The 27,184-nt window shown below is 38.3% G+C and overlaps 1 protein-coding gene across 1 annotated transcript in view; it reads left to right on the top strand.

Moving 5' to 3' along the window:
• Window positions 1-27,184, top strand: part of LOC126235121 (cilia- and flagella-associated protein 52-like) — a 229,927-nt gene that overhangs the window by 51,984 nt on the left and 150,759 nt on the right. The window lies entirely within an intron of this gene.

A 27,184-nucleotide genomic window follows, 5' to 3' on the forward strand; every position in this document is an offset into this window, starting at 1 on the left:
CCCAGGAATGTGTCAATAAAGTTTCCCCTTCCTGGGACAATGAATTCACGGTGTTCTTATTTCAATTTCCAGGAGTGTATTAATGGTGTTGTACACCCCACTAACTCGCACATTGTAAATTATGCTGATGACACCTCAGTTTTATTTCATAGTAAAGATTGTGAGGAACTGAAATTTTCAGCAAGTAATGGGATATTAGAATTAAGTTCTTATTTTTATGCACAAGGATTAAAGTTCAGTGTAAATAAATCCCAGATGCTAATATTTACAACTGGCAACTCACACCACTCACACGTAAATGAGGTATGTGGCATAGTGGCAGATGAAGCAAACGAGTGTAAATTTCTAGGGGTTTATCTGGACTCAAACCTCCAATGGACTACCCATGTTAACACTGTATGTAAAAAGTCTGCAATGGGCTGTATCTCCTTAGCCAACCGTCCAAAATGATGTCCACCCACATGCTTAAATCTGTGTATTATTGGACAATCTATCCTCCCCATCTTAGCTACTGTTTAGAAATATGGGATTGTGCTGCAGACATTCGCCTTAACAGAGCACTATTGCTACAAAAAAGAGGGTTAAGGTTTATACATGGATAGGCTATAAAGACTCTTGCCATAATGTTTTCAGACAACACAAGTACTTCACCATATACTCTTTGTATCTTTATAAATTAATAAATATTTGTGTCTCACAGAGAACTAAAATAACTAAATGTAGTGAATATACATGACCACAACACCAGGTCCAAAGAGAATTATTACCTACAAAGAACAAGATTAAATATGACGGACCAGAGCCCATATACTAATGGACTGATATGGTATAATAAACTGCCAGAGTTGATGAAAAACAGTAACAAAAAGAAATTCAAATCAAAACTAAAATAATTCTTAATTGAAAAGCGTCTCTTTTCACTCAATTAATTTTAAATGGTTAAGTTTAATAGCTGTAAAATAGTGTATAAAAGAGTAATTGTCTATATCAATATGTGTAAGATATAATGATTTTGACAAGCATCAATTTACTGTTTAATTACTACCTGTGAGGCTAAGATCTAAATGTATTTTGTGTTAGTAACTGTACTTGATGTTTGCAAAAGCCATCATATTGATGACTCCACGCAAAAAAATCTGAATAAATAAACTTCTCACCCCTCCTGAAGTGGTGTTCTGCCACTCACCTAACCTGCACAACATCTTAGTCCACCCTCAACGCCACTACCAATCCCAACCCCTTGCCACAAGGATCATATCCTCATGGAAGACCCAGGTGCAGAATCTACACAATCCACACACCCAGCACTTCCTGTTTCAGTCCTGTCACAGGTTTATCCTACCCCATCAGTGTCTGGGACACCTGTGAAAGCAGCCATGTCATTTACTACCTCTGCTGCAATCATTGCACAGCTTTTTATGTTGATATGACCACCAACTAACTGTCCACCAGGATGAAAGGCCACCATTAAACTGTGGCCAAGAGTAAAGTAGACCATCCCGTGGCACAACATGCAGCTGAACATAACACTCTTGATTTCCTATCATAACATACTGTTCCCATATCCTCCACCCAACAGTTTCCACCCCCTATGTCTTATCATCTCCTTCCCACTATCACCTCCCACCCTGCATATTTGCAGCCCCCTGCCAATGCTTCCGCCCATCTTTCCCCACTCCTTTCCTGTTTTGTTCCTTTTTTCCCCATCTCCCTGCCCCACAACCTTATGACACTGCACCTGTTGGCAGTCTCGTCCCTGCACACTCTACCAGACAGTGTTCGTTTCTCTTCTCACCCACACATGGAGTTTTCATTGTTTGATTCACCAATACCTTGTATATTTTGATGAAATATGCAAATTCCCTCATTACTCGGATACCTAGTATTTGTCAGAAGTGGTGCCTTTCTTAGAGAGACTCCCTTTAAACAGGAATACCTATTAGGTAACTTAAGTATAAAAAAGGTGCAGCTCTGACGCCAACTACTACAGGAATTTCCCCACGAGTTATCCCACCAACCCCTCTATGCTGTCACCTACAACCTTTGCCAGTTGCTCTTTCCTTTACCTTTTGAAATAAAGGCCATGCCTTAGTTAAATCTGCACTGTTGACAACCTCAACTGACGCCATTGCAAAATGAGCCATGCCTTCCGCCATCAGTGCCTCCTCAAGCCTCAAGTTAATACACCTGACAGTTGTTTTAAGCTGAGGCTAATCATGATAGTGAAACAGCTGTATAAGATGCACATTTGTGCTACCAGTTTGAGTAGCTGTCTTTTCCAGGTCACCATGTATGTCATACTTCTTGTCCTTAACAAGACTATTCCAGTGTTCACCCACAATCACTACCTGATCCTCTTTTGTAAAATTCCTCCTACATAACTCCCATATGTTAACAGTCACCTGAGTCAACCCTGCACTGGGCTTCACGATGCTGGTGTCCTGGCACTTACTCCTGGCCTACACCTCTGTCGTGAGAACTGCCTAACAGCAGAATGTTAACCTTCCTGTTGAAATCTACAACTGACTAAGGTTCTCTAATTGCTGAGGTCTGCTGCATGCTTCCTACACCTACAGCTACAAGAGGTTCCTCTCCACTTGACTGTGACAGTTGGTAAAATTTATTGGTAACACACAAAGAGCAACTGTATGCATATCTCCTGCTCCCAGCAGACTGCTTTCCATCTGGCAGTTCCCATTCCCCAGTCCCCTTCTCCCTCCTCACCCTATCTAGCTCCTCCTCTGTGTTTTGTAACTGCACCTAAAGGGCACAGATCTTACCTCCTGGTTCCTCTATTAACTTATTGTTGATACATATCCTGCAATTCCAGGGGAGGATCTCACTAGAATGTACACTGGCTTTGTCACTGCATTCGCTCCAATGAAAATACTTTGAAAAAATTTCACCCCATAATGCACTACTCATAAACCTATGCCAAGTCCACACTTCTCACTCAGGGTAAATTTTTTACAGTTACTGAAAAAAACTAAACTTCTACATTTTCTAAGTTATGTTACTACAATAGGATTATTTTAAGAACTAACTACAGTGATCTCAAATTTCACTTTCTACAAATAAAGTAGTTACTATTATTACAGTATTAATCTACAACAAATAACAATACACATAAACATCACCTGATTGCTTCTCCACAAATAGTTGCAGTCACTTCATAAATACACTGACTAACCAATCATGGGCAGAAGTACTGTTACAAACTAGCACAAACACTGCATATAATGTTTTTTCTTCCCTGTTTATGTTGAATTTTGAAATGTGTTTTCCTAAGAAACTTGTCAAAACAAACACATATGGGCATACACATGCTAACTCCTGGATCACAACAGGTATTAGAAATTCCTCCAGGACCATGAAAATGCTTAACTATAGACTGAAAAGTTGGACTGACCCCAAGTTTAAAGAATATGTAACAAATTACAAAAAAATATATAGAAAAGTAATTACAAAAGCAAAATTACTAAGTAGTGATAAATTAATAAGAAAATCAGGCAATAAATCAAAAACTATTTGGGAAATTGTGAAAAGGGAAACAGGTAAGGGCCTCAAGGATCAGGAAATAGTACTCAAAAATAGTGAAAATATTGAATTAAAAGATGAAACTTTGGCAAATTACATTAATAATTACTTTTTAAGTGTACTAGTGTCATTAAGTAAAAACTTTACTAAACACGAGAAATTAACAGCCCGAAAAGTAGACAGTAGTATGTTGTTAACTCCCACAAACGATGATGAAATATTAAAGGTGATAAAGAGTCTAAAATCAAAAATGTCTGCAGGTGTTGATGAAGTGCCTGTGTCAATAATAAAAAAAGTTGCCCAACAAATTATAAAGCCCCTGGTACATATTGCCAATTTGTCTTTCAGCGAAGGTGTGTTTCCTGAGAGGTTGAAAATCTCTAAGGTTAGACCTCTGTTTAAAAAAGAGATCCATACAAGGTAGAAAATTATAGACCAATATCCCTTCTCCAATCATTTTCAAAAATTCTAGAGAAATTAATGAAAACCAGACTCATAAATTACTTAGATGCTCACAAACTTCTAAACTGCAATCAACATGGCTTTCGCTCGGTCCACAGCACAGAATCAGCTATCCATGCCTATACCAAAGAGATTGTCAGGAGTCTCAACACTAAAAAATGTGTAGTGGGAATTAACTTAGAATTATCTAAAGCTTTTGATACAATAAATCACAAAATTCTGTTAAACAAGGTGGAGGCAATAGGTGTAAGGGGAGTTGTGAAGCAGTGGTTTGAATCTTACCTTCAAGATAGAACTCAGGTAGTAGAAATGATGGAGGCAATAGGTGTAAGGGGAGTTGTGAAGCAGTGGTTTGAATCTTACCTTCAAGATAGAACTCAGGTAGTAGAAATCATTGCAGAACATAAAAATCAGAAAATCAAGTGGGTCTCAGATGCAAAGAAATTGGAAATAGGTGTCCCACAGGGCAGTGTTCTTGGTCCCTTATTATTCTTGCTTTATATAAATGACATAAAAAATCCTAATATTTCTACCAAAATAATGTTGTTCGCAGATGACACTAGCATAATTATAAGTGATGATAAAAAATCATTAACCACCACAACTGATATAGTCCTGAAATATATTCAACATTGGTTTAATGCTAATGACTTAACACTTAATCAAGTAAAACAAATTATATACAGTATGGCAAAGCAACTCAAGATATGGACCTCCAGTTAAAACTAATGGATAAGAAGATAGAGAGTGTACAATCCACAAAGTTTTTGGGCATGCACATTGATCAAAACTTAAGCTGGAAAGACCATCTCAAGTACTTATCCCAAAGGCTCAATTCAGCATGTTTTGCATTGAGGATATTATCTAGAGTATGCAGCACAGACTGTACTAGACTAGTGTATTTTGCTTACTTTCAGTCCATCGTGTCTTACGGCATAGTGTTCTGGGGTAAAACTAAATCAAGCTTAACAGATATCTTCAAATTTCAGAAAAGAGCTATACGAATCATAACACATAACTCTCCAAGAACTCACTGTAGGCCCCTTTTCAAAGAATTGCAAATACTCACAATACCATCACTGTATATTTTTAAAAGCATTCTGTGTACAATAGCACATATGAAAAATCTACGTACAAATGAGGACTGCCATAATTATAATACTAGAACTTGTAAGAATTTGTATGTAGAAAGGGTAAGGACAACACAAACCCAAAAGCATGTAAGTTATTTTGGAATAAAACTCTACAATGCTCTGCCAGTGTACATGAAGGCAATAGCAGATGAAGTAAAATTTAAGACTAAGCATAAAAATTACCTTTTAAGCAAAACTATCTATGATGTAGATGAGTACTTTGATTGTGTGTAAATTTATTGCCAAAAATTTTAATTTATATGTCTAAATTTGTACTTTTAAAAAAATGCCTTGAAAGTGATGTTCCATTATTATGTCTGTAGTACTTGTACTAGTATGATAACTTTGTTGTGACAATTCCTACATCATGTAAATGATATACAGGAAGATAATAAAATGAAATGAAATGAAAATGAAATGATACACCAATGAAACTGAATGTAGTAAGCAAAAGTTTTCACTATATCTATTTCACTAGAAACAGCAAACAACACCAACTGATAAATACTGAATAACTAACTAAATTCACAAAAAGTTATCAAATGCAGAAAATGAAAGTTTGCAAAATTTCCCCTACTGTTATTATAACGAAAACAGCAAGAAACACTGGTTGGAAACTACTAAACCTAATGAGAGCATTGTCCTTTGAAACAAATTCAGGATCAATGTAGTCATCAAGCTGAAGCAATCTACATCTGTAAGGTAACCATAGCATCCACAAATCATGTATAATTTCTCACCATTGTTACTGTATGAAGTGGGTCATATAGTGAGATACCAAGAACAGTAAAAAAGACATAGAGTGAGATACCAAGAACAGTAAAAAAGACATAATATTTTCAGGACTGAATCAAGTCAAAGGTAGCCATAATTGTCCGTGTCAATATGCTTCCTCACAAGATGATGTTCAAGGGCAACACAAATACACAGAACAGAATGATGGTTGTCGGATTAAGTTAGAAGTCAGAGTAACTCCCAGAAAGATCCTTTGTAAATGCATTTAATATATTGAAACATGCCTTATTTCTCTATTTCGTAGTACAGTAGCACAACTCACACCAAATGGAGAATACTTTTATAGTAGAAGCAATAAAAGTATCCTGTAATAAAGCTCTCATAGTGCAAGTAATTCCAACTGCTGTCTTTTGTGCAATAAGGACCCCTCACCTAAGTGAGGTGGTTTCATAAATAATATATCACAGTATGTCAGTAACTGAAAATATGCAAAATATGTTAACATAATGATTTCTTTGCCACCAAAGTCAACAGTCAGTTTTATGGCTAAAGTATGTGTTATTTGGTATTCTAGTATAAGTTTTCATCAGTATGCCCACCCAAGGATGTAGAACTTTCTACAATATTTATTATTATTTTTATTATTGTGGTGCACTACTTAAACAGAAAGTAGGATGTCCAAAGACTGAAGATACTTCATTTATGCAAAATCATTTTATAATTGCAACAGAAGCATCATTAACCATTTTCCCTATTGGTGTTTCATTGCTCAGATTGATAATAATTCTTGTAACATACCCAATTCTACCACTTTATTCAAATAAATGGTAAATCATTAGCATAGAACAAAAAAGAGTATTGGGACCATGACCAAACCCTGTAGAGTGGCCATTGTGATTTCTCCTAATGGAGATGGTTTGAGTCCCAAATTGCAGTACTCAAATGTATCAGTGTACCTTTCTGAATTATATGTCCTAAATAGGAACTAAACGACATATATACCAAACCATGTATACCATAAAAATTAATTTCTGTTGAGAAATTTGTGATTGGAGCAATCAAATTCCTTTGAGGAGTCTCAGAAGATCCCAACTGACTATATTTTTTCATTTAAAAATTTTATTATGGGCTCAATGAAAGAATAAATAGCTGCCTCACTTGTGGTGTTCTTTTCAAATGTCACAGAGTGAGTGTCTCATTAATACATGGATGTGTAATAGGCCTTCCATAAGCATATATTATCTTCACAAAACATTAGGAAAATGGAATTAGACTGGCTGGTAGTGATTTTACATCTGTGGAGTCACATAATGATGGCTTGCATTAATCTGTTTAGGCAAATACCCTGACTTAACTATATATTACATTTATGAAAAAGAACTTTAAAATTTTACAACTTTTTAATTTATTGTTGGAGGCATCATCAACTCCATACAAACTTTTACTTTAGAGGGACACAATGTTTTTCCTTATTTTGGTTAGAGACCTATGTCTATAACCATTCTCTGTAAACCACTGTGATGTGCATGGCTTATATTAGATGTTTCTTCCCATTCCATTATCACATGGGTTGCAGGCAGGAGAATTGCTTGAATGCCTCTGTGCACACTGCAATCAGTCTAATCACGTCTTCATATTTTCTACAAAAGCAGTATGTAAGTGGCTATAGTATATTGTTATATCTCTCACTTAGTACTTTTCTTGAAACATTGTAAATTGGCTTAGTGAGATATTTGGTGTCTGCATAATGAAAGGCACTGTAATGAGTGAAACAGTGTCTCTAGCCTCTGTGCTGTGTTCTGTACATGGACTACCACAGTCAGTAACCCAAGTTAGCTCAGCACCATCAGCCTGGAGCTGCTTCTGTGCTCTGGCCTACTTCCATGAGTCAATGGCCAAGTCTTCAATGACTGACCACCCTTCAAGAGGGTATCACATGATTGAAGAATGCAGCAGTGCTACCTCTGCCACATAATCATCCTCCTGACAGCAATATTTACACTCTTTGGGCCAGCCAGTCATCATTAAGCAGCTGGGGTATACTATGACACCCAGTCTGAGTTGGATGCTATTGTGAAGATGACAACGTACCCATTATGCAGTTACCAACAGCTTCAGTAGGCCTCAAACCCTCAAATGCTGCCTGACCACCTGGGCTCTTGGAAACCTGGTGTTCTAGCACCACCAAGGGTCTACTCACCTGAATCCAGGAATCCTCTCATTTTATGGGGCTTGATCTAGGTCCCCTGAGTTCTGAGTCACTGAGGGCTGACACAGACAGCTATAACTGTCCATCTTTCAGTGTGGAGTTGAGGCACTGTATCATCTTACCATCATCTGGCCATCTTCTCCAAGACAACATCAGACACAGTGGCTGGGTCTGCTACAGACTTGGTGACACAAGATATCCATGGGGTATGATGTATACCCAGCAGGTACTTGGTATTCACTGCTGCTGAAGGAATGCACTGGGAGTCACTGTGCTAGCATATGTGCTGCAGATATGCCACATAGCCAAGAAGACAGATGATTATAAATAATAAACAATAAGGAGCATTTGTGTATTTGGGCTGCCTTCTTATGCTTCACACACATCCATCTTTTGCCTACTCTGAGCCATCCTGACACCCTGTTACATATGGTTTCAGGCCACAAGAGGAGAAAGCTGCAAGAAGATGCAAATGAAGACAGAGTGCTGAAAAACTGTCATACACAACAGCAACATCCATGACTAGTAGGGTGCACTTTAATTTAAAACCACTCTTCGGATACCGTGCATCATTGAGCTTGACCTCTCCCAATTTCTTATGTAATGTCAGGAGTAGATATTATTGTAGTATTTAGTAAGTGAACAAGGAAAGATTTGTTAACACCTATAACGTATCCAGAGCACTCTGCTGTGTACACCAGGTCACATGCCATAGTGTCCTGATGATGTGTAACAGGTGACATTGGCTTAAAGTGATGTTTTATACCTTTATTTTTCAGTCAGACAAATGATGTGAATGATTTTTAAAAGGAATTTTCTTGTTAATTAAGTAGTCATTTGTGACAGTCCTTTTGTACATACAATTTTTTTGCATTCTTTGTGTTTGTACTATCAATTGGGGTGGACGTAGTGTCTGTGCGAATCAGAGCAGCAGACAGTGGTGTTACACTGAGGCAATTGCTGCAATGGACGATTGCTCCACAGCTCTGATGTCCCACCTAGGAGACCTAGGAGATATGCTCCAGTCCAAACAACCCCCAGGAGTTGGAGATATTGAAGTTGCATCTGACTGAGATGAAATCAGCCATTGTTTGATAGATCTGATGTAGAATAGGTAATTATTACTCCCTGAAGTTGTAATCAACTGTTAAAATTCAGTATACAGGTTGTAAAGGGAGTCTAATGTGTTGTAAACAAGAAGAGTTTCAGATCATTGAGCAATAGCTGGTTTTCTATGTAACTTTTCAGGCTGATACAAGCATTTCAGTGAAACAAAACGAGTCTGAAGCCCAGAGATCCTGGCAACAGTTACTTCTGCAACAGGTTTCAAGTGTAATAAGGTAAAATTGATAATTTGCAGCAACTGTAAACTACACGTGCAAATAGAAGTTAAAAATGTATGTCACTTCATATTTCTGTTATCTGAACAGGGAGGACCAAATGAGGCTGTGCCAGCAAGTAATAACATTTGACTGGAAAGAGGGGAGAAGTCAAAATTAAAAGTAAGTTATTGCCTTGTGAAGAAAATTTTCTCAGAATTTGCTGTTGTTACCCATAACAACTAGTCAACAACTACAATTACTTGGTGCATGAGTTGTTACTAGCATTACTGTTGAGATAGAAAATTCACAAGGGTTCAAATGGTCGGCGAGCAAGTATTAATCCTGCAACAGTACCTGAAAACCAGAAGAGCAAATTAAGTCTGTGGCTGTGAAGATGGGCAATTGCAGATCAGTAGTTCCATGTCAACATAAGGCAGCTGGTGTCTCTTTGCACATTTACTAACTGCTGGCAGTGATGCCAGCAGCAGGAACAGCAGCATTGCAGTTCACCTACTGTATTGCAAACAGAGTCTCATCGGACACAACACATGGTGAGCTGTGTTCTACTGATTTTTATGCATGATTGGAGTATTGTGGTGTGTGGGTGAGGTAATCTTGAGCGCAAATGTGAGGTGAAGTTTGTGGTTTGGTGCAGTATTAAGCTGATGCAAAGGTGACTGGCTGTAGTAAAAGTTTGGTAGCAGACTTGTTATTGCTTGGTATATGCCTGAAGTCACTTGAAGTATGTCACAACTTGTAGAAGAGATATTAAGAGTGTTTATGGAGCAGAGGACAGGTGAAATTTGATAAGGCATTTGCTGAGTTAAATACAAACATGGTAGAGCTTAGAACAGAATTCTCTGCTAAACTAGATACAACCATGGTATATCTTAGAAAAAATTGTCTGCAACAGATGCAAATTTAGAGAAACATATAAAGGAATCTAGATGAGAGAAGCAGAGAATGTGTAATAATATTTCTAACTTGCAAACAACAATAAATGTGTTAACTGAGTAGTTACAGCAGGACGTAATGAAAAAAAAAAAGTGATCTTTTGAGAAAACAAGATAAAATAGCTATTTTGGAAGACTGATAATGATGTAAAACAATTGGGAGAGGTTAGTGAATGTGAATTTAGAATAATTAATGAAAAAAATCTCAGAGATGTGTGGAAAACTGAATAAGTTAGAACAAATAAAGGATTTAGGGGTGATGACTATCACAGGATCTGCATTTGCTAACATTTGAGTTAGTGAGCTGATTGATCAAAAAGAACAAGAAAAGCTAGAGTCAACTGTCAGTACACCCTATTATGCAAGCTTAAATGGGAATTTCAGAAAATTTGGGAGGAACCCAGTAAGATGAAAAATGAATTAAACAGAAAGAAATTTAGCATTGGTAATGGCCTGTCAGGGGCTTGCTTCAGGCTACAAATTCATCCAAATGATTCCGAAAGAGCAAACTAGATGGGGAGGTGCATCCTATTTACGTCCAAGGAGTGCTCTCTAGGTTGATCCCTAAATTGTGGGAGATAGACATTGTACTCAGTTACTTAGAAGATGGCACAGCTGACTGGGGACAACATATTCTGAGGAGCTTACTTCTTGAGATGACGTCCCGGAAAAATTTAAAAGAAAGTACTGGCCTCTGAGTACTCAGGAGAAACTAACTGTGAAACATAGAATGTTCTGAACCAGGGGCAGGCTCCATGGGTTGAGAATGAAACTACAGATCCATGTACAGAAAGAACATAGCATATACACATTCAGTTTCAACCAGGGAGCTGTTACTGGAGTTGAAAAAGATAGGTAAGAATGATCAAATTAAAATGACGATCAATGGTAAGTTATTTGAAGTGGACATAGTATTCACCTAGATTTGTGAAGTGATATATCAGTAATATCCCAAGAATTGAAGAAGGTAATTCAACAGAAATGTGCATCCTATACTACCAGCGACACATGTATGTTTTGTGCGCATGACAGGAACCAAAGAAAGTTAATAAAAGAAGAGATTGGGTTACATCTTGTAATAAATAATTGTACATTTATCAGACCTTGTTAATAGTGCCCTATTTAAACGGAGAGATATTGCATGGTTTGGATTGGCTTCTGCCCTTTAAAGCATTTTTAGATTTCAGTAGCAATATAATAAGGTGGAACAACAAATATATCACATATAAACTATCATTTAAAAACAAGTCAGATACATTGAAAACAGAATTTCGCAGGTGAACTGCTAAGATAATACCTACCAAAAATATAGTTTTGCAGAGAAATGAAGTCATGACTGGATAAAAATAAAATGCTGTGAAGCAGGAGTCCAATGAATCTACATGCAGCAGTAGAGGAGCCAGCACAAAAGACAGTAAGTAATGGGATTACTGAGTGCAGCCTGAATGCATACAACAATCCACCCTTAATTATTAGGAAACCTGACAGGGGTGTATGAGTAGTGGCAGATGCTGAGACATCCAATAAACATGTAGAAACAGCAAGGGAGAGACCAGTAAGCATTGAAGAATTGTTGTCTAAATTAGAACAAACTCAATTTTTCAGTTCTGTAGAACTGTGGGCAGGTTACAGATAACTATCAGTGTATAAAGAGTCGAGACCACATACTGCATTCTCATTTGGAGGAAAATCCTATCTGTTTTATATTCAACTATTTGAGCTAAACATTTCTGTTGCAGTTTTCATACACATATAATATAAAGCATTAGGGGATGATCTAGTCTACGAACTGATTATTTATATAAGTAATATATTAATTGTATCTAAGATCAAGGGGAGACATTGTTTGCTGTTATCTAAAACTTTGCAAAGATTAAAAGAAAAAGGTATTACAATAAAACTAAAAAAATCCCATTTAGGGAGAGATGACACATAATGGGTATAAAGAGTGTGTAGGTCAACCCTGGTCATATTTGAACAATAAAAGATTGCCCAGATTCTCAAAGTGTAAAATAATTATGTTCCTTTTAATAGGCATTTGGTAAGATGACAACTAATTAATGACCCACGTCTTTTGTTCCTATCGAAATAGTGAGCTAAGTGTATGTGGGATGAAACTGCTGCAGAAGTGTTTAATAACATAAAACAGGATTTAGTAAATGTGAAAAATTTAAAAACATCCAACATAGCAGCAGCCTTTTAAGCTTGTGGAAAATGCGTTGGAATAGTAGGTGGCCTGTGAGCTGTTCCAGGGAGAATGGAAGCTGGTAGAAGGCAATCATGCAAAATGTTTTTCCCCATCAGATGCTCAAATAAGCATAAATTAAATTAAATGCCACCAAGTAGGAATAGTTAGCAATCATGTGGAGTGTACAGAAATTACAGATGCTAATATTGAGGTCAAAGACAATTATTTACACTGACCATTAGGCATTTGCATTTCTAGAGGGAAATAGATTGCTACACAGCAGACTAATGCATTTGGAGTTATTTGTACAAGAATTTTGGATATAAATAATATACATTAAAGGATCATTAAATAAGGTCCCATACACATTATCTTGATTACCTTTAAGGATGAGCACAATGACAGGAGGCGAAGAACCAGGTGTTATTTTTAAAATTAACTTTTTGTCTGTTATCTACATGAATAACGAGGTAAGATGTGTAGCCAGGAATATTAGAGAAGGATCAGAATCTGATGAATCCTTTGTAAAAAAAAAAAGATTGGGGCATAAACAGGAATCCCTAACAAAACCTGAGAAACCTTTATGGATTCTTATTTTGGAGATCAACAGAGGGATTCATGTGTTGGAAGTTATGTGTTCCGCTGGCCAGTGTAAAAGATTCGGTTTGGTTTTTGCACAAAGGTTACAGCCATTTCAGTGTAAAGAAATGTACTACACATTCGACTAAATTTTATTATTTCAAAGGCCTGAATAGGAAAGTCAAAGATACTGTAAATACCTGTGAATTGCATCAAAAAGTAAAAGATGACAACAGCCACAAAGTATGTAAAATATGGCCAGTAATTCCAAAAGGTTTACATGACTTAACAGCTGCCAACTTACATAGACCTCTGTCAAAAGTTAGAGGAGGAATTTTTTGTATTTTAGTATTAGTAGAATGTTGGTAAAAATATGTAAAATTATATCCAATAAAGTTAGCCAACATGATTACAATAATACATTCTTTAAGGGAATATTTTGCAGATATAGGAAAACCGTAGTTGCAGATGGTCAGCAGCTCACAATTCACAAGTAACAAGTTCAAGAAATTTCTGACTTGGAAAGTTACCAAACATTTAGCCATTTCCCGTTACCATCCACAGGCTAACTCTTTGATGAAGATAATGAAGGGGATTGGTGGCCTGTGTTGTACACACTGTACCAAAGAGCACACTACCTAGGTACAAATGATTCCCAAATTCCAAGAGAAGCTGAATGAATTACCACATTTGTTGACTGGAATCTCCCTGATAGAGGTTGTGCTTAAAAACTTTGTAGGGGAATTGCTGTTAAAATATTTCTCTTGGTCAAAAGTCAATGAATTAAGCACATTGAGATTTGTAAGCAGGTAGAAGGGCACTTAAAGAAGCAGTCAGCACACAGGATAAGGGAACAAAATCTGAAGACAACTGTACCTAAGTTTCATTTTGTTGAAATTATATTAGAAAGAATTTGTCACTGAAGTTCTAATTTAAAAAAGGAAACTAGTAAGTTCCTGCAGCAATACAAAGGCCCTTATAAGATAGTAACAATATTATGAGGAGGAAAGTTGCTACTCACCATATAGTGGAGATGCTGAGTCGCAGATAGGCACAATAAAAAGACTCTCTCTCTTCAGGTCTTCACGCCAGGGGCAGAAAGCTTTAATTATGAGAGTCTTTTTGTTGTGCCTATCTGCAACTCAGCATCTTTGCTATATGGCGATTAGCACCTTTCCTTCTCATAATCTTGTTAAATTACATCCTGGATTTTAGATTGTTTGACTTATAAGATAGTAGGTATTCTCCATGCAAAAGCAGTACTTTTTGTCAATTCCTCCACAGGCCAAGAAAAATGTTTGTCTAACACAGGGGTAGATATCATAGAATGACATAGTGACTTTTTTGTGTCTTGCTGTTTCTTTATCACAAATAACTTTTAATGACAATATATATAAATGGAGGGGAATGGATAACATCTACTCAGTGATAACTGCACACATTTCTCACTGTACAATAATAACATGACCTTTTATAACTTCATTAAGGAAAGGAAATGAACGTAGAAAACTAGTGAGTATTCAGAACATTTAAATAAACTGTGAAAACTTTTGAATGCAACCAATCACTAAAAACAGATGGAGACCTATATAATAGCCAAAACCTTTTGTGAAACATTATAATAAATAGTGTGTTAAAACATGTGTCCAGCCAATGTTACAGGTCAGGTTGACCCGTTAAGAGAACACCTGTACCATAATGGGAGTAAAAGGAGTTAGGATGATAGTATTAATGTAGCAATTTAGGACTGTGTTGGATGTTGCATTAAACAGTGTGTCCGGCAGTCTCACAAAGATAGCATGCTGTTACTTGAAATCCTACTCCAAGACAGTAAGACAGAAGAACTGACCTGGATAGTGCAGCTTCTTGGAGTTGCGTATTTGTGTAAATGGGTGAATGAGAATGTGCATGGCTGAGTTATATTGTCTACATGAAGCATAGGGAGCATGAGTATCAAAAGGAGCAACAAAGAGTTGGCCTGTAACTCCTCAATAGAATGATTCATGGTTATGTGAGTAATGTAACGCATGTAAGACATGGTCACTTATGACCTTAGCATAAACAAGAGCATTTATTAGATCCTATTAAGTGTTGAACAAAGCCACAAATTTATGAATGTACCTCCATCTGATGAAACATGTGTATCCTGGAGTAACAGCTTGTCATAAGCTAGATTAAGTGTAAGTAATTGGAGATAATATACAGTTTTGATGAAAGTACTGAATTATGTCATGGGTTTGTAAATGTTCATGTAGGAGAAATCTTGCTGTAATGTAATTAATCATTTTAGCATTTTCTGTAGGTTTAGTGGCTTTAAACAACCAGGAGAAGCATGATTAGTTTTCTTTACGAAAGAATCACTTTACTACTTCATGAGTAACCAGAAAGAACAATTAGTAGATGAACAAGGAATGTACTCAATGGTCAACCTTATATGTGTGTAGTGCACACATTTGAGATAATACACTTAAAAGGGAATCAGATGGTATGAAGAGAATATGTGTGAAAACAGAATTTTCCGTGCCAGATCACAAGTTAAATCCATGGACTGACGTAAGTCCATGTACATGTAAAGGTTCAAAACAAAGCTAAGATAGTTAAAGATCATTTAAGACTTAGAGACTAATTCATTTTAAAATAAGGGATTGTGATATACAATTTTTGTTTGGGATGGAAGACATAAAAAAATGTCATTACTGTGTCTCATTGACAGTATGAGTTGAAAAGTAGTTAACATTGGTTTGATTTACAGTATTTGCAGAAGAAGATTGCCATGACATCATCCATCTAAGCAGAGGACCATAGGATGTAACAGACTGTATTGACTTAAAGTAATGTGTTCTACTTCATTCTTACAATGTAACGAGTGATTGTGTCCATAATTTTTAAAAGGAATTTTCATTTTACTTCAGTAGATTTTTTTGTGACCCTCTTTCTGTGTGTGGAATTTTTGGCATTCTTCATGCATGTGCTGTGAGTTGGGATGGACACAGTGTATCTGCAAAATAGAATCACGGATGGTTGAGGTATTTGCTGCATTGGGCGACTGCTCCATGCTGTTGATGCCACATCTAGGAGCTGATATAGTGCCTATAGCTGGGGAAAAATAAGGGGAATTACATGAGCATGGTATAGCACAAGTGAAGCTGGTGAACCATCTCTAGGTAGGTCAGTGGTATCACAGATCTCTTGAAGTGCAGTATCCTGGATAAATCTCATAGAGCAAAAGAAATTAATAAAGAGTAATAAGAGCAGTAGATTATGGAAGTTTTGATTGATTACCCACTCATGATGTCTTGAAAACATCACTAAAGCAAGGTCACCATGGATTTCTTACTGTTGAAAAGAATTTTTTCATAACTTCTAAGATGGAAAATATGGTACGATAGGACAGTGGACAAACTGCAAAGTTCATGCAACCAAGTATCACCAAACAATAGGGCAACATGCTTACAGTTCAGTTTGTATATATCATTTTTGTTTCCTATTGGTTAATGAAGCGTGTAACCCACAGTACATGTATTCTAACTGATAAATGTTAAAGGTATTTAGTAAATTATTGAGGTGAACATCTGTAGTTGAATTGCCATAAGTTGATCCCAGACAGTTGCAGTGGGTTGGGTGTGGCAGCTTTATGGGACTACCTCAACCACTAACATAATAGAATTTTGTAAACGTCTCTATGGCACTGCCTCAGTGTCGTCAGAGCTCTGTAGATGGCTACTGTTCCCAACTGCAGCCATTAGCAATTTGTAGTTGAAATTTGGCAACAATGTTGTGAGCTGTCAGGTACCTTCTTAGATCATATCAACTATAGAAAATGACACAGGAAGGAGTAAATAAACATCAACAAGACCTCATTACTTGGGAGCCACACTGATATGTGCTCCCTCCCATGTGATGGGGACAAGAAGCTGCTTCCCAGTAAAGAATTATATGACATATGACAGTGAAAACCACAAACTAAAAAGTTGGTGTTTGTGTGTAGTACAAGAGTAAAACAATGTTATAAGTGTAATTACAGAAAAGGAGCAGTGACACCAAAAGTGAAGTTTACCCCTCAGGAGTGCACCCGGAATTCAAGTGGGAGGAAAATGTATATAAATGATAATATTTTAGTGATTGTGTTACAGTCAACTTTCAAGCAAGATTTTTGAGGGCTGAATTCAGCTAAGGAGGGAAAAATATAACAAATCAAATAATGCCTGTAGCCACAGCACCATGTTCTGGACACAGCTCACAACATTGCTGCCAACTTTCAACTACAAATCGCTAATGGCTGCAGGTGGGAACAGTAGCCCAACAGTAGCCATCTACGGATAGTGACCTATGTCAACACTGTACCTTCAGCAAGAAGCTGCTTCTGCACCCTGACGATGACACAATGACAAAGTCTTCGGTCACTGACCATCCTTCAAGATGCTTTTTTGTTTCTATGAAACTGACACAGAGTGGATTATGACTGAGTAAACATTTATGAATCTTGAAGTATGTAGGAACTTGGAGTGTGATATTTTAAAATGCATGAATTTTTTAAAATGCATGAATTGCTGTATAATTAAAGTTTCTTATATTCTGTTTTCAAGCCAATAACCTCATTCTTCTCAATTCCCTATTGTAAGATTTATTTTTGCCAGTGAGCCACTGTAATCACTTTATAACAAATATTTCAAGCCTTTACTTTGAGCACTGTTATTTGTACTAAAATCATCCTGCTTCGATACAGTAGCTGCTTATGACTGTTACTGAAGTTTAATCACGGATCCAGACCTCCTCTGTAGCCAAGTGATTAATGTCATCAGCTTTGGTGTGGAAGGATCCATGTTTGATTCCCTCTTCACATTTTTTCTGAGGTAAGGAGGTCTGGAACAGGGCCCACTCAGGTGCATGAGGCCAAATGAGGACCAGCTTGAATAAAGAAGCAGTGGTGTCATCAGGATTCGTCTACTGGAGTGAAGCTGGAGGGATAGGTAACAGGCACATCACATGTCCCACAATCATAGACTTGTCCTTATACTGCTTTGAAAGCAGCAGTTAGCCAGTCAGTACAGGCTTAAGGCCTAATGCCTAAGTGGTGTTTACATTTACATATACAGATGTAGAAGCACAGTACTATTTATTAATACTTAATGCACCATAAAATTCTAAACTATTTGAAGTTAACAGCTCATTATACAATAAATAATGTATAGTTGTACTTCAAAATGAGTGTATTAACAAGCCATTTAAATGTAAGCACACAATTGATATCCGTTAAGTTGATTGCTCAATAAAAATGGCTGTAGTACAAAAGCTCTTCCAAGTCCATTACACTGATGATTTATCCATAGATTCTCCTATTACCAATTGTATTATCTTCACCATACCAACCTCTAAATGTTGGCTAATGACTGTAGGTAACAGTTATATAAAGAAATGAGTGAAGTTCACATGCATTTCGTGGAATTAAATTATTCCTGTTGTCATGTCCTAGTTCATAAACTACAGGCAACATATGAGTGGCCAAGTAAGTGGTCCTGACAGTCAGGATACCAGTTACTTTGGAATAAGGCTGGGCATCTCAAACATATTCTGAGTCGTGGTCACCTTTGTGCTCAGATGGCAAAGACTACCAAACTGGTTAGTCCCTCAACCATTAGGGGTAAACCTCAATGGGACCTGGGTCAAGTGAGGCTAGCAAGCTGCTTCCCTGGTACTTTAATATGATGCTGGCAACAATCAGAGCAAAATGCCTCGGACCTTTGGAGGTGACGGAGTCCCACCTCTAATTGACAAACAAGGGACTCCTAAGATACAACTCAGCAAACGAATGGTAACGAGATGGGGAGCTATTAATATCAATGGGGGCTACTCTGTGAAGAAGGTAGAGCTGGCAGTGGCTGCAAGTAGGATGGGATTGGACGTTTTAGCTGTTAGTGACATTCGGGTAAGGGTTGAGAAAGAAGAGGAAGTGGGAGAATACAGGGTCTACCTGTCAGGAGTGAAAGCAGCGATAGCAGAATGGGGTGTAGGGCTTTACATCAGGGAAGAAATGGAACCCAGCATAGTTGCAATAAGATATGTAAACGAACGACTGATGTGGATAGATTTGACAGTGTCTCGGCAGAAAATTAGGATTGTGTCAGTATATTCACATTGTGAAGGGACAGATCAAGATACATGGATAGTTTTTATGACGCACTTAGTGATGTAGTTGTTAGAGTAAAGGATAAGGACAGTGTTCTGCTCATGGGTGATTTTAATGCCAGGATTGGAAATCGAACAGAAGGGTATGAAAAGGTTATGGGTAAATTTGGAGAGGATATGGAGGCCAACAGGAACAGGAAACAACTCTTGGATTTCTGTGCCAGTATGGGCTTAGTAATCACAAACTCCTTTTTTAAACATAAGAACATTCAACGGCATACTTGGGAAGGCAGGGGAACCAGATCTGTCATTGACTATATTAAAACAGATCAGGAATTCAGGAAGGCTGTGAGGGACACACGTGTATTCAGGGGATCCTTTGATGACTCTGATCACTATTTAATATGCAGTGAAATTGGTATTGTGAGGCCGAACATGCAGGAGGTCAGGTCCATGTGTAGGAGGATAAGAGTGGAGAAACTTCAGGATAAGGAAATCAGGCACAAGTACATAACAGTGATCTCAGAAAGGTACCAGTTAGTTGAATGTAGTCAGTTACAGTCATTGGAAAAAGGAATAGATAAGGTACAGGGACACAGTACTAGAAGTGGCTAAAGAATGTCTTGGAACATTAGTGTGTAAAGGTAGGATGAAGCAAACAACTTGGTGGAGTGACACAGCCAAGGTAGCCTGTAAAAGGAAAAAGAAGGCATATCAAAAATGGCTATGTACTAGAACTCAGGTAGACAGAGAAAGTTATGTTGAAGAAAGAAACAGATAATTGCAGATCCAAGATGAAATCTTGGGAAGACTTTGGAAACAGGTTGGAGACTTGGGGTCAAGCTGCTGGAAAACCATTCTGGAGTGTAATTAGCAGTCTTTGAAAGGGAGGTAAGAAGGAAATGACAAGTATTTTGGACAGGTCAGGAAAACTGCTGGTGAATCCTGTGGATGCCTTGGGCAGATGGGGGGAATATTTTGAAGAGTTGCTCAATGTAGGTGAAAATACGATCAGTAATGTTTCAGATTTTGATGTACAATGGTATAGGAATGATGATGGAAATAGGATCACAGTTGAGGAAGTGGAGAAAATGGTCAATAGATTGCAGTGTAATAAAGTGGCTGGGGTGGATGAAATTAAGTCGGAACTCATCAAATACAGTGGAATGTCAGGTCTTAAATGACTACACAGGATAGCTGAAATGGCATGGGAGTCGGGACAGGTTCCATCAGACTGGATGAAAGCCGTAATCACACCAATCATTAAACATGGAAACAGAAAAGATTGTAACAACTGCAGAGGTATCTCTTTAATCAGTGTTGTGGGTAAAATCTTCTCAGGTATTGTTGAAAGGAAAGTGCGAGTGTTAGTTGAGGACAAACTGGATGAAAATCAGTGTGGGTTTAGGTCTCTTAGAGGTTTTCAGGACAAGATCTTTAGCTTACAGCAAATAATGGAGAAGTGTTACGAGTGGAACAGGGAATTGTATCTATGCTTTATAGATCTAGAAAAGGCATATGACTGGGTTCCTAGGAGAAAGTTATTGTCTGTTCTACAAGATTATGGAATAGGAGGCAAACTTTTGCAAGCAATTAAAGGTCTTTACATAGATAATCAGGCAGCAGTTAGAGTTGGCAGTAAATTGAGTTCATGGTTCAGAGTAGTTTCAGCGGTAAGACAAGGCTGCAACCTGTCTCCACTGTTGTTCATATTTTTTATGGATCATATGTTGAAAACAATAGACTGGCTGGGTGAGATTAAGATATGTGAACACAAAATAAGCAGTCTGGCATGTGCGGATGATTTAGTTGTGATGGCAGATTCGATTGAAAGTTTGCAAAGTAATATTTCAGAGCTAGATCAGAAATATAAGGACTATGGTATGAAGATTAGCATCTCCAAAACGAAAGTAATGTCAGTGGGAAAGAGATATAAACAGACTGAGTGCCAAATAGGAGGAACAAATTTAGAACAGGTGGACGGTTTCAAGTACTTAGGATGCATATTATCACAGGATGGCAACATGGTGAAAGAACTGGAAGCGAGGTGTAGCAAAACTAATGCAGTGAGTGCTCAGCTATGATCTACTCTCTTTTGCAAGAAGCTAGTCAGTACCAAGACTAAGTTATCAGAGCACCGTTCAATCTTTCGACCAACTTTGTAGTATGGATCCAAAAGCTGGGTGGATTCAGGTTACCTTATCAATAAGGTTGAGGTTACAGATATGAAAGTAGCTAGGATGATTGCAGGTACTAGTAGATGGGAACAATGGCAGGAGGGTGTCCACTATGAGGAAATCAAAGAAAAACTGGGAATGAACTCTATAGATGTAGCAGTCAAGGCGAACAGACTTAGATGGTGGGGTCACGTGACATGCATGGGAGAAGCAAGGTTACCCAAGAGACTCATGCGTTCAGCAGTAGAGTGTTGGAGGAGTCGGGGTAGACCAAGGAGAAGGTACCTGGATTTCTTTAAGAATGATTTTGAAGTAATAGGCTTAACATCAGAAGAGGCACCAATGTTAGCACTGAATAGGGGATCATAGAGGAATTTTATAAGGGGGACTATGCTCCAGACTGAATGCTGAAAGGCATAATCAGTCTTAAATGATGATGATGAGGATGATGATTAAATTATAGATTTTGTTGAGAAATTTCTGACTACTTACACGCACTGTATGAAATACTGGTGTAAAATAACTTTAATATTTGCAAAAATGCATTTTACCACAATTCTGAGAGTATAACAGAGATAACATAACATGGAGAAAAGGCAGAAGCATTGCTGGATTCTATTAACCAACATTACTGAACTGTTTGAAACAATGATTTACTGAAAAATGACCAAAGATTTTTAAACAAGATTCATTCACTCATAATAAAATACTCTATCACAACATTTACACTCCAATTCAGAGAAAAGTTGCTGTAGTTGAAGAAGCACCTTCTTCTTTTGTGCTTCAATGCTTAGGCGATTGTGCCTGTTCCGTCCCCACTTTTTCACTGCCACCTCATTCTGGGTCTTCCTACATCCTCTCATACTCTTGGCTGGTACAGCATGGCCAGATGTTGGATTCTCTCTGCACTTATGCTTTGTAGGTGATCTTTCCATAATGTTTTAGTTTCTTCAATCTTTTCATTATATTGTTAATATGTAATTCATTTCCAGTATCTTCATTTCTTATATAGTCATCCATGGTAATACCTCTTGCTTTGGTAAGGAATCTCATATTTACTAACTTGTAATTTAATTTCATCATAACTTTTAGGGAGTCATGACTCACTTCCATATAACAATGCAGGAGAGCAACCATGGTTTCATAAAATTTTTCTTTTGGTTCCTTCGATACTTCACTCTGAAATGTTCTGTTTATCATTCTGAATATTGACTTATATAACTAAAAACAAAGATGATGAGACTTACCATACGAAAGCGCTGGCAGGTCGATAGACACACAAACAAACACAATTATACACACAAAATTCTAGCTTTCGCAACCAACAGTTGCTTCATCAGGAAAGAGGGAAGGAGAGGGAAAGACGAAAGGATGTGGGTTTTAAGGGAGAGGGTAAGGAGTCATTCCAATCCCGGGAGCGGAAAGACTCACCTTAGGGGGAAAAAAGGACAGGTATACACTCGCACACACACCCATATCCAACCACACATATACAGACACAAGCAGACATTTGTGAAGGCAAAGAGATTCGGCAGAGATGTCAGTTGAGGCAGAAGTACAGAGGCAAAGATGTTGTTGAAAGACAGGTGAGGTATGAGTGGCGGAAACTTGAAATTAGCGGAGGTTGAGGCCTGGCGGATAATGAGAAGAGAGGATATACTGAAGGGCAAGTTCCCATCTCTGGAGTTCTGACAGGTTGGTGTTAGTGGGAAGTATCCAGATAACCCGGACGGTGTAACACTGTGCCAAGATGTGCTGGCCGTGCACCAAGGCATGTTTAGCCACAGTGTGATCCTCATTACCAACAAACACTGTCTGCCTGTGTCCATTCATGCGAATGGACAGTTTGTTGCTGGTCATTCCCACATAGAAAGCTTCACAGTGTAGGCAGGACCAATCACGTGGGTGCTTTCACACGTGGCTCTGCCTTTGATCGTGTACACCTTCCGGGTTACAGGACTGGAGTAGGTGGTGGTGGGAGGGTGCATGGACAGCTTTTACACCGGGGTCGGTTACAAGGGTAGGAGCCAGAGGGTAGGGAAGGTGGTTTGGGGATTTCATAGGGATGAACTAAGAGGTTACGAAGGTTAGGTGGATGGCGGAAAGACACTCTTGGTGGAGTGGGGAGGATTTCATGAAGGATGGATCTCATTTCAGGGCAGGATTTGAGGAAGTGGTATCCCTGCTGGAGAGCCACATTCAGAGTCTGATCCAGTCCCGGAAAGTATCCCGTCACAAGTGGGGCACTTTTGTGGTTCTTCTGTGGGAGGTTCTGGGTTTGAGGGGATGAGGAAGTGGCTCTGGTTATTTGCTTCTGTACCAGGTCGGGAGGGTAGTTGCGGGATGCGAAAGCTGTTTTCAGGTTGTTGGTGTAATGGTTCAGGGATTCCGGACTGGAGCAGATTTGTTTGCCACGAAGACCTAGGCTGTAGGGAAGGGACCATTTGATATGGAATGGGTGGCAGCTGTCATAATGGAGGTACTGTTGCTTGTTGGTGGGTTTGATGTGGACGGACGTGCGAAGCTGGCCATTGGACAGATGGAGGTCAACGTCAAGGAAAGTGGCATGGGATTTGGAGTAGGACCAGGTGAATCTGATGGAACCAAAGGAGTTGAGGTTGGAGAGGAAATTCTGGAGTTCTTCTTCACTGTGAGTCCAGATCATGAAGATGTCATCAATAAATCTGTACCAAACTTTGGGTTGGCAGGCCTCCGTAACCAAGAAGGCTTCCTCTAAGCAACCCATGAATATGTTGGCATACAAGGGGGACATCCTGGTACCCATGGCTGTTCCCTTTAATTGTTGGTATGTCTGGCCTTCAAAAGTGAAGAAGTTGTGGGTCAGGATGAAGCTGGCTAAGGTAATGAGGAAAGAGGTTTTAGGTAGGGTGGCAGGTGATCGGCGTGAAAGGAAGTGCTCCATCGCAGCGAGGCCCTGGACGTGCGGAATATTTGTGTAAAAGGAAGTGGCATCAATGGTTACAAGGATGGTTTCCGGGGGTAACAGATTGGGTAAGGATTCCAGGCATTCGAGAAAGTGGTTGGTGTCTTTGATGAAGGATGGGAGACTGCATGTAATGGGTTGAAGGTGTTGATCTACGTAGGCAGAGATATGTACTGTGGGGGCTTGGTAACCAGCTACAATGGGGCGGCCGGGATGATGGGTTTGTGAATTTTAGGAAGAAGGTAGAAGGTAGGGGTGCGGGGTGTCGGTGGGGTCAGGAGGTTGATGGAGTCAGGTGAAAGGTTTTGTAGGGGGCCTAAGGTTCTGAGAATTCCTTGAAGCTCCGCCTGGACATCAGGAATGGGATTACCTTGGCAAACTTTGTATGTGGTGTTGTCTGAAAGCTGACGCAGTCCCTCAACCACATACTCCCGACGGTCAAGTACCACAGTCGTGGAACCGTTGTCCGCCCGAAGAATGACGATGGATCGGTCAGCCTTCAGATCACGGATAGCTTGGGCTTCAGCAATGGTGATGTTGGGAGTAGGATTAAGGTTTTTTTAAGAAGGATTGAGAAGCAAGGCTGGAAGTAAGAAATTCCTGGAAGGTTTGGAGAGGATGATTTTGAGGAAGAGGAGGTGGGTCCTGCTGTGACAGAGGACAGAACTGTTCCAGGCGGGGTTCAATTTGGATAATGTCTTGGGGAGTTGGATCATTAGGAGTAGGATTAGGATCATTGAATATTGACTTATATTTATTAATTTTATTTTCTATGTCCTTGTCCATGTCATAGCTTATGTTGCACCCTGAAAGTTAAAGTTAGTAACCTGCTCAAGTGGTGTATTACCTATTATTATTTTTGAGCAGCTGGTGACCTGCTCAAGTGCTGTATTAGCCATTATTATTTTTGAGCTTGTGGGATATTTCCCATGATGAGCCATGATTAGTTTTCGTTGTTGATATTCAAAGGTTATATTCTCTTTTGTGTAATTGACATAATTTATGGACTGCTTTTGGTAACACATCTTCACTTTCTTCCAAAATGGTAACATCATCTACACAAATGAGGATATTAACAAATTTTTTCTATTGTTTCTATATGTGGATTTACTTCCTGTCTCCAGTTCTTAATCAGATCATTTATATATACATTAAATAAGGTTGGTGACAATCTCCAGCCTTGTATGAGTCCCTTATGAGTAGTGATTTCTTCAGTTTTATTACAACCAACTTTGATAATTTTTTTATAGTTTCAATAAGATATCTAGAATATCCATTTTAGTCATTATGTCCCATAGTTTCTTTCCGTTCATACTGTAAAAAGCTTTTTCCAAAGTCAATAAACGCTTTATGTGTTTCTAAATTGTATTCTCATCATTTCTCTAAAACCCTTTTTATGGGAAATACATTATCACTGCATGAACGGCCTTTCTGGAATTCACTATGTTCATCTAATAGGAGAATCTCTTTTATGGTTCTTAAGCAATTTTGAATATTTCATAGGCCGAGTTTAGGAGGCTAATCCCTCTATAATTTTCACTGTTGTTTCTTTGACCTTTTTGAAAAATTGATAGCATTTCAGATATTTTTCAAGAGTTCAGAACCAATGCCAACATCTATTAAATAAAGGTAATACTCTAACATCACAAAAAGGACTGATATATTTTCAAAGTTCATTATTAGTACCATCTGGTCCATATCCTTTCCTGTTTTTTATACTTTTTGGAACTACTTCTTGTGTTGTTATTGACTCCTTTGCACTATTGTGTGATGTAATTTCCTTCTCCTCCTTCAATTCTGGATCTTTTTTTATGCCACACTTTTTTTATAAAATTCTTTCCACAGATCTTCTTTCATTATGTTTAGATCTGTTCCATTCTACTGGGAGATTTGTTAGTTTATGGGCAAAAGTATGCCTCCCATGTATATCTTGTTCTAATTTTATTATAAAATGATGTCATGACTCTTGACGTGCTAGCCTAGTTGTTTGTTTGGCACAGTTCTATGTTTGCTTATACTCCTCTTCAGTTTCTGCCTCCTAGAGGGCTCCCTTCGTAGGGGCATGTAGGCAGCAACCCCTCAGCAACCCCTTAGGCCCTTAGCTATATCTAAAACTACTTCCACTTACTTGTGTCAGACATCTCCTATTTTTTTTGCTGGTCAGCTCTTGCTTTTTTTGATCCCATCAGCATCTGGTTGTGAGGCCTGAGGGTGTCTTTCATTTTGATTTAGTGTTGGTGATGATGTCAGTGGCAGAGATAGTAGAAGAGTATGTTATATTACATCCCAGCGGTACAAGAGGAGGAACACATCTTTTCAGGGCAGGCAGAACTTGGAACTTGGGAATGGCAATCTACCTAGAAATGGTAATCTGAAATATTACTCAGCAGGCTTGGAATCTGCGCTGGAAGCACCATCACCAAGCTTAACCTGGACAATGTTCATAATGCAGCCAGGGCTGTTGTCACAGTTCACAGCCTTGGATGAGAAAAGGAATATGATTTGAAATTTTATGTTTTTCCTTATTTTCTGTATTATTTCCAGCCTAAAGATTTTTTTCTTTTTATTTCCTAAACTGAAAATTTACTTTGCATGAAAGAATTTTTATTGGACAAGAAGATGACTGCCTCCATAATTTCACATTTTGAAAAGTTCAGCAAAACCTACTTTTCTGTCGGCTGAAAAACTGAAAATCTGGCACTGACTGGATAACATATAATCACCTAATGAGAATATGTTTAAAAATTAACTGTCTTTCTTATTGGTTATTTTTAAATCAACATACTATTACTATAACATGTCCCATGACAGTTGACTTT

This window comes from Schistocerca nitens, chromosome 2 (assembly GCF_023898315.1).
Source record: "Schistocerca nitens isolate TAMUIC-IGC-003100 chromosome 2, iqSchNite1.1, whole genome shotgun sequence".
Taxonomy (NCBI): Eukaryota; Metazoa; Arthropoda; class Insecta; order Orthoptera; family Acrididae; genus Schistocerca; species Schistocerca nitens.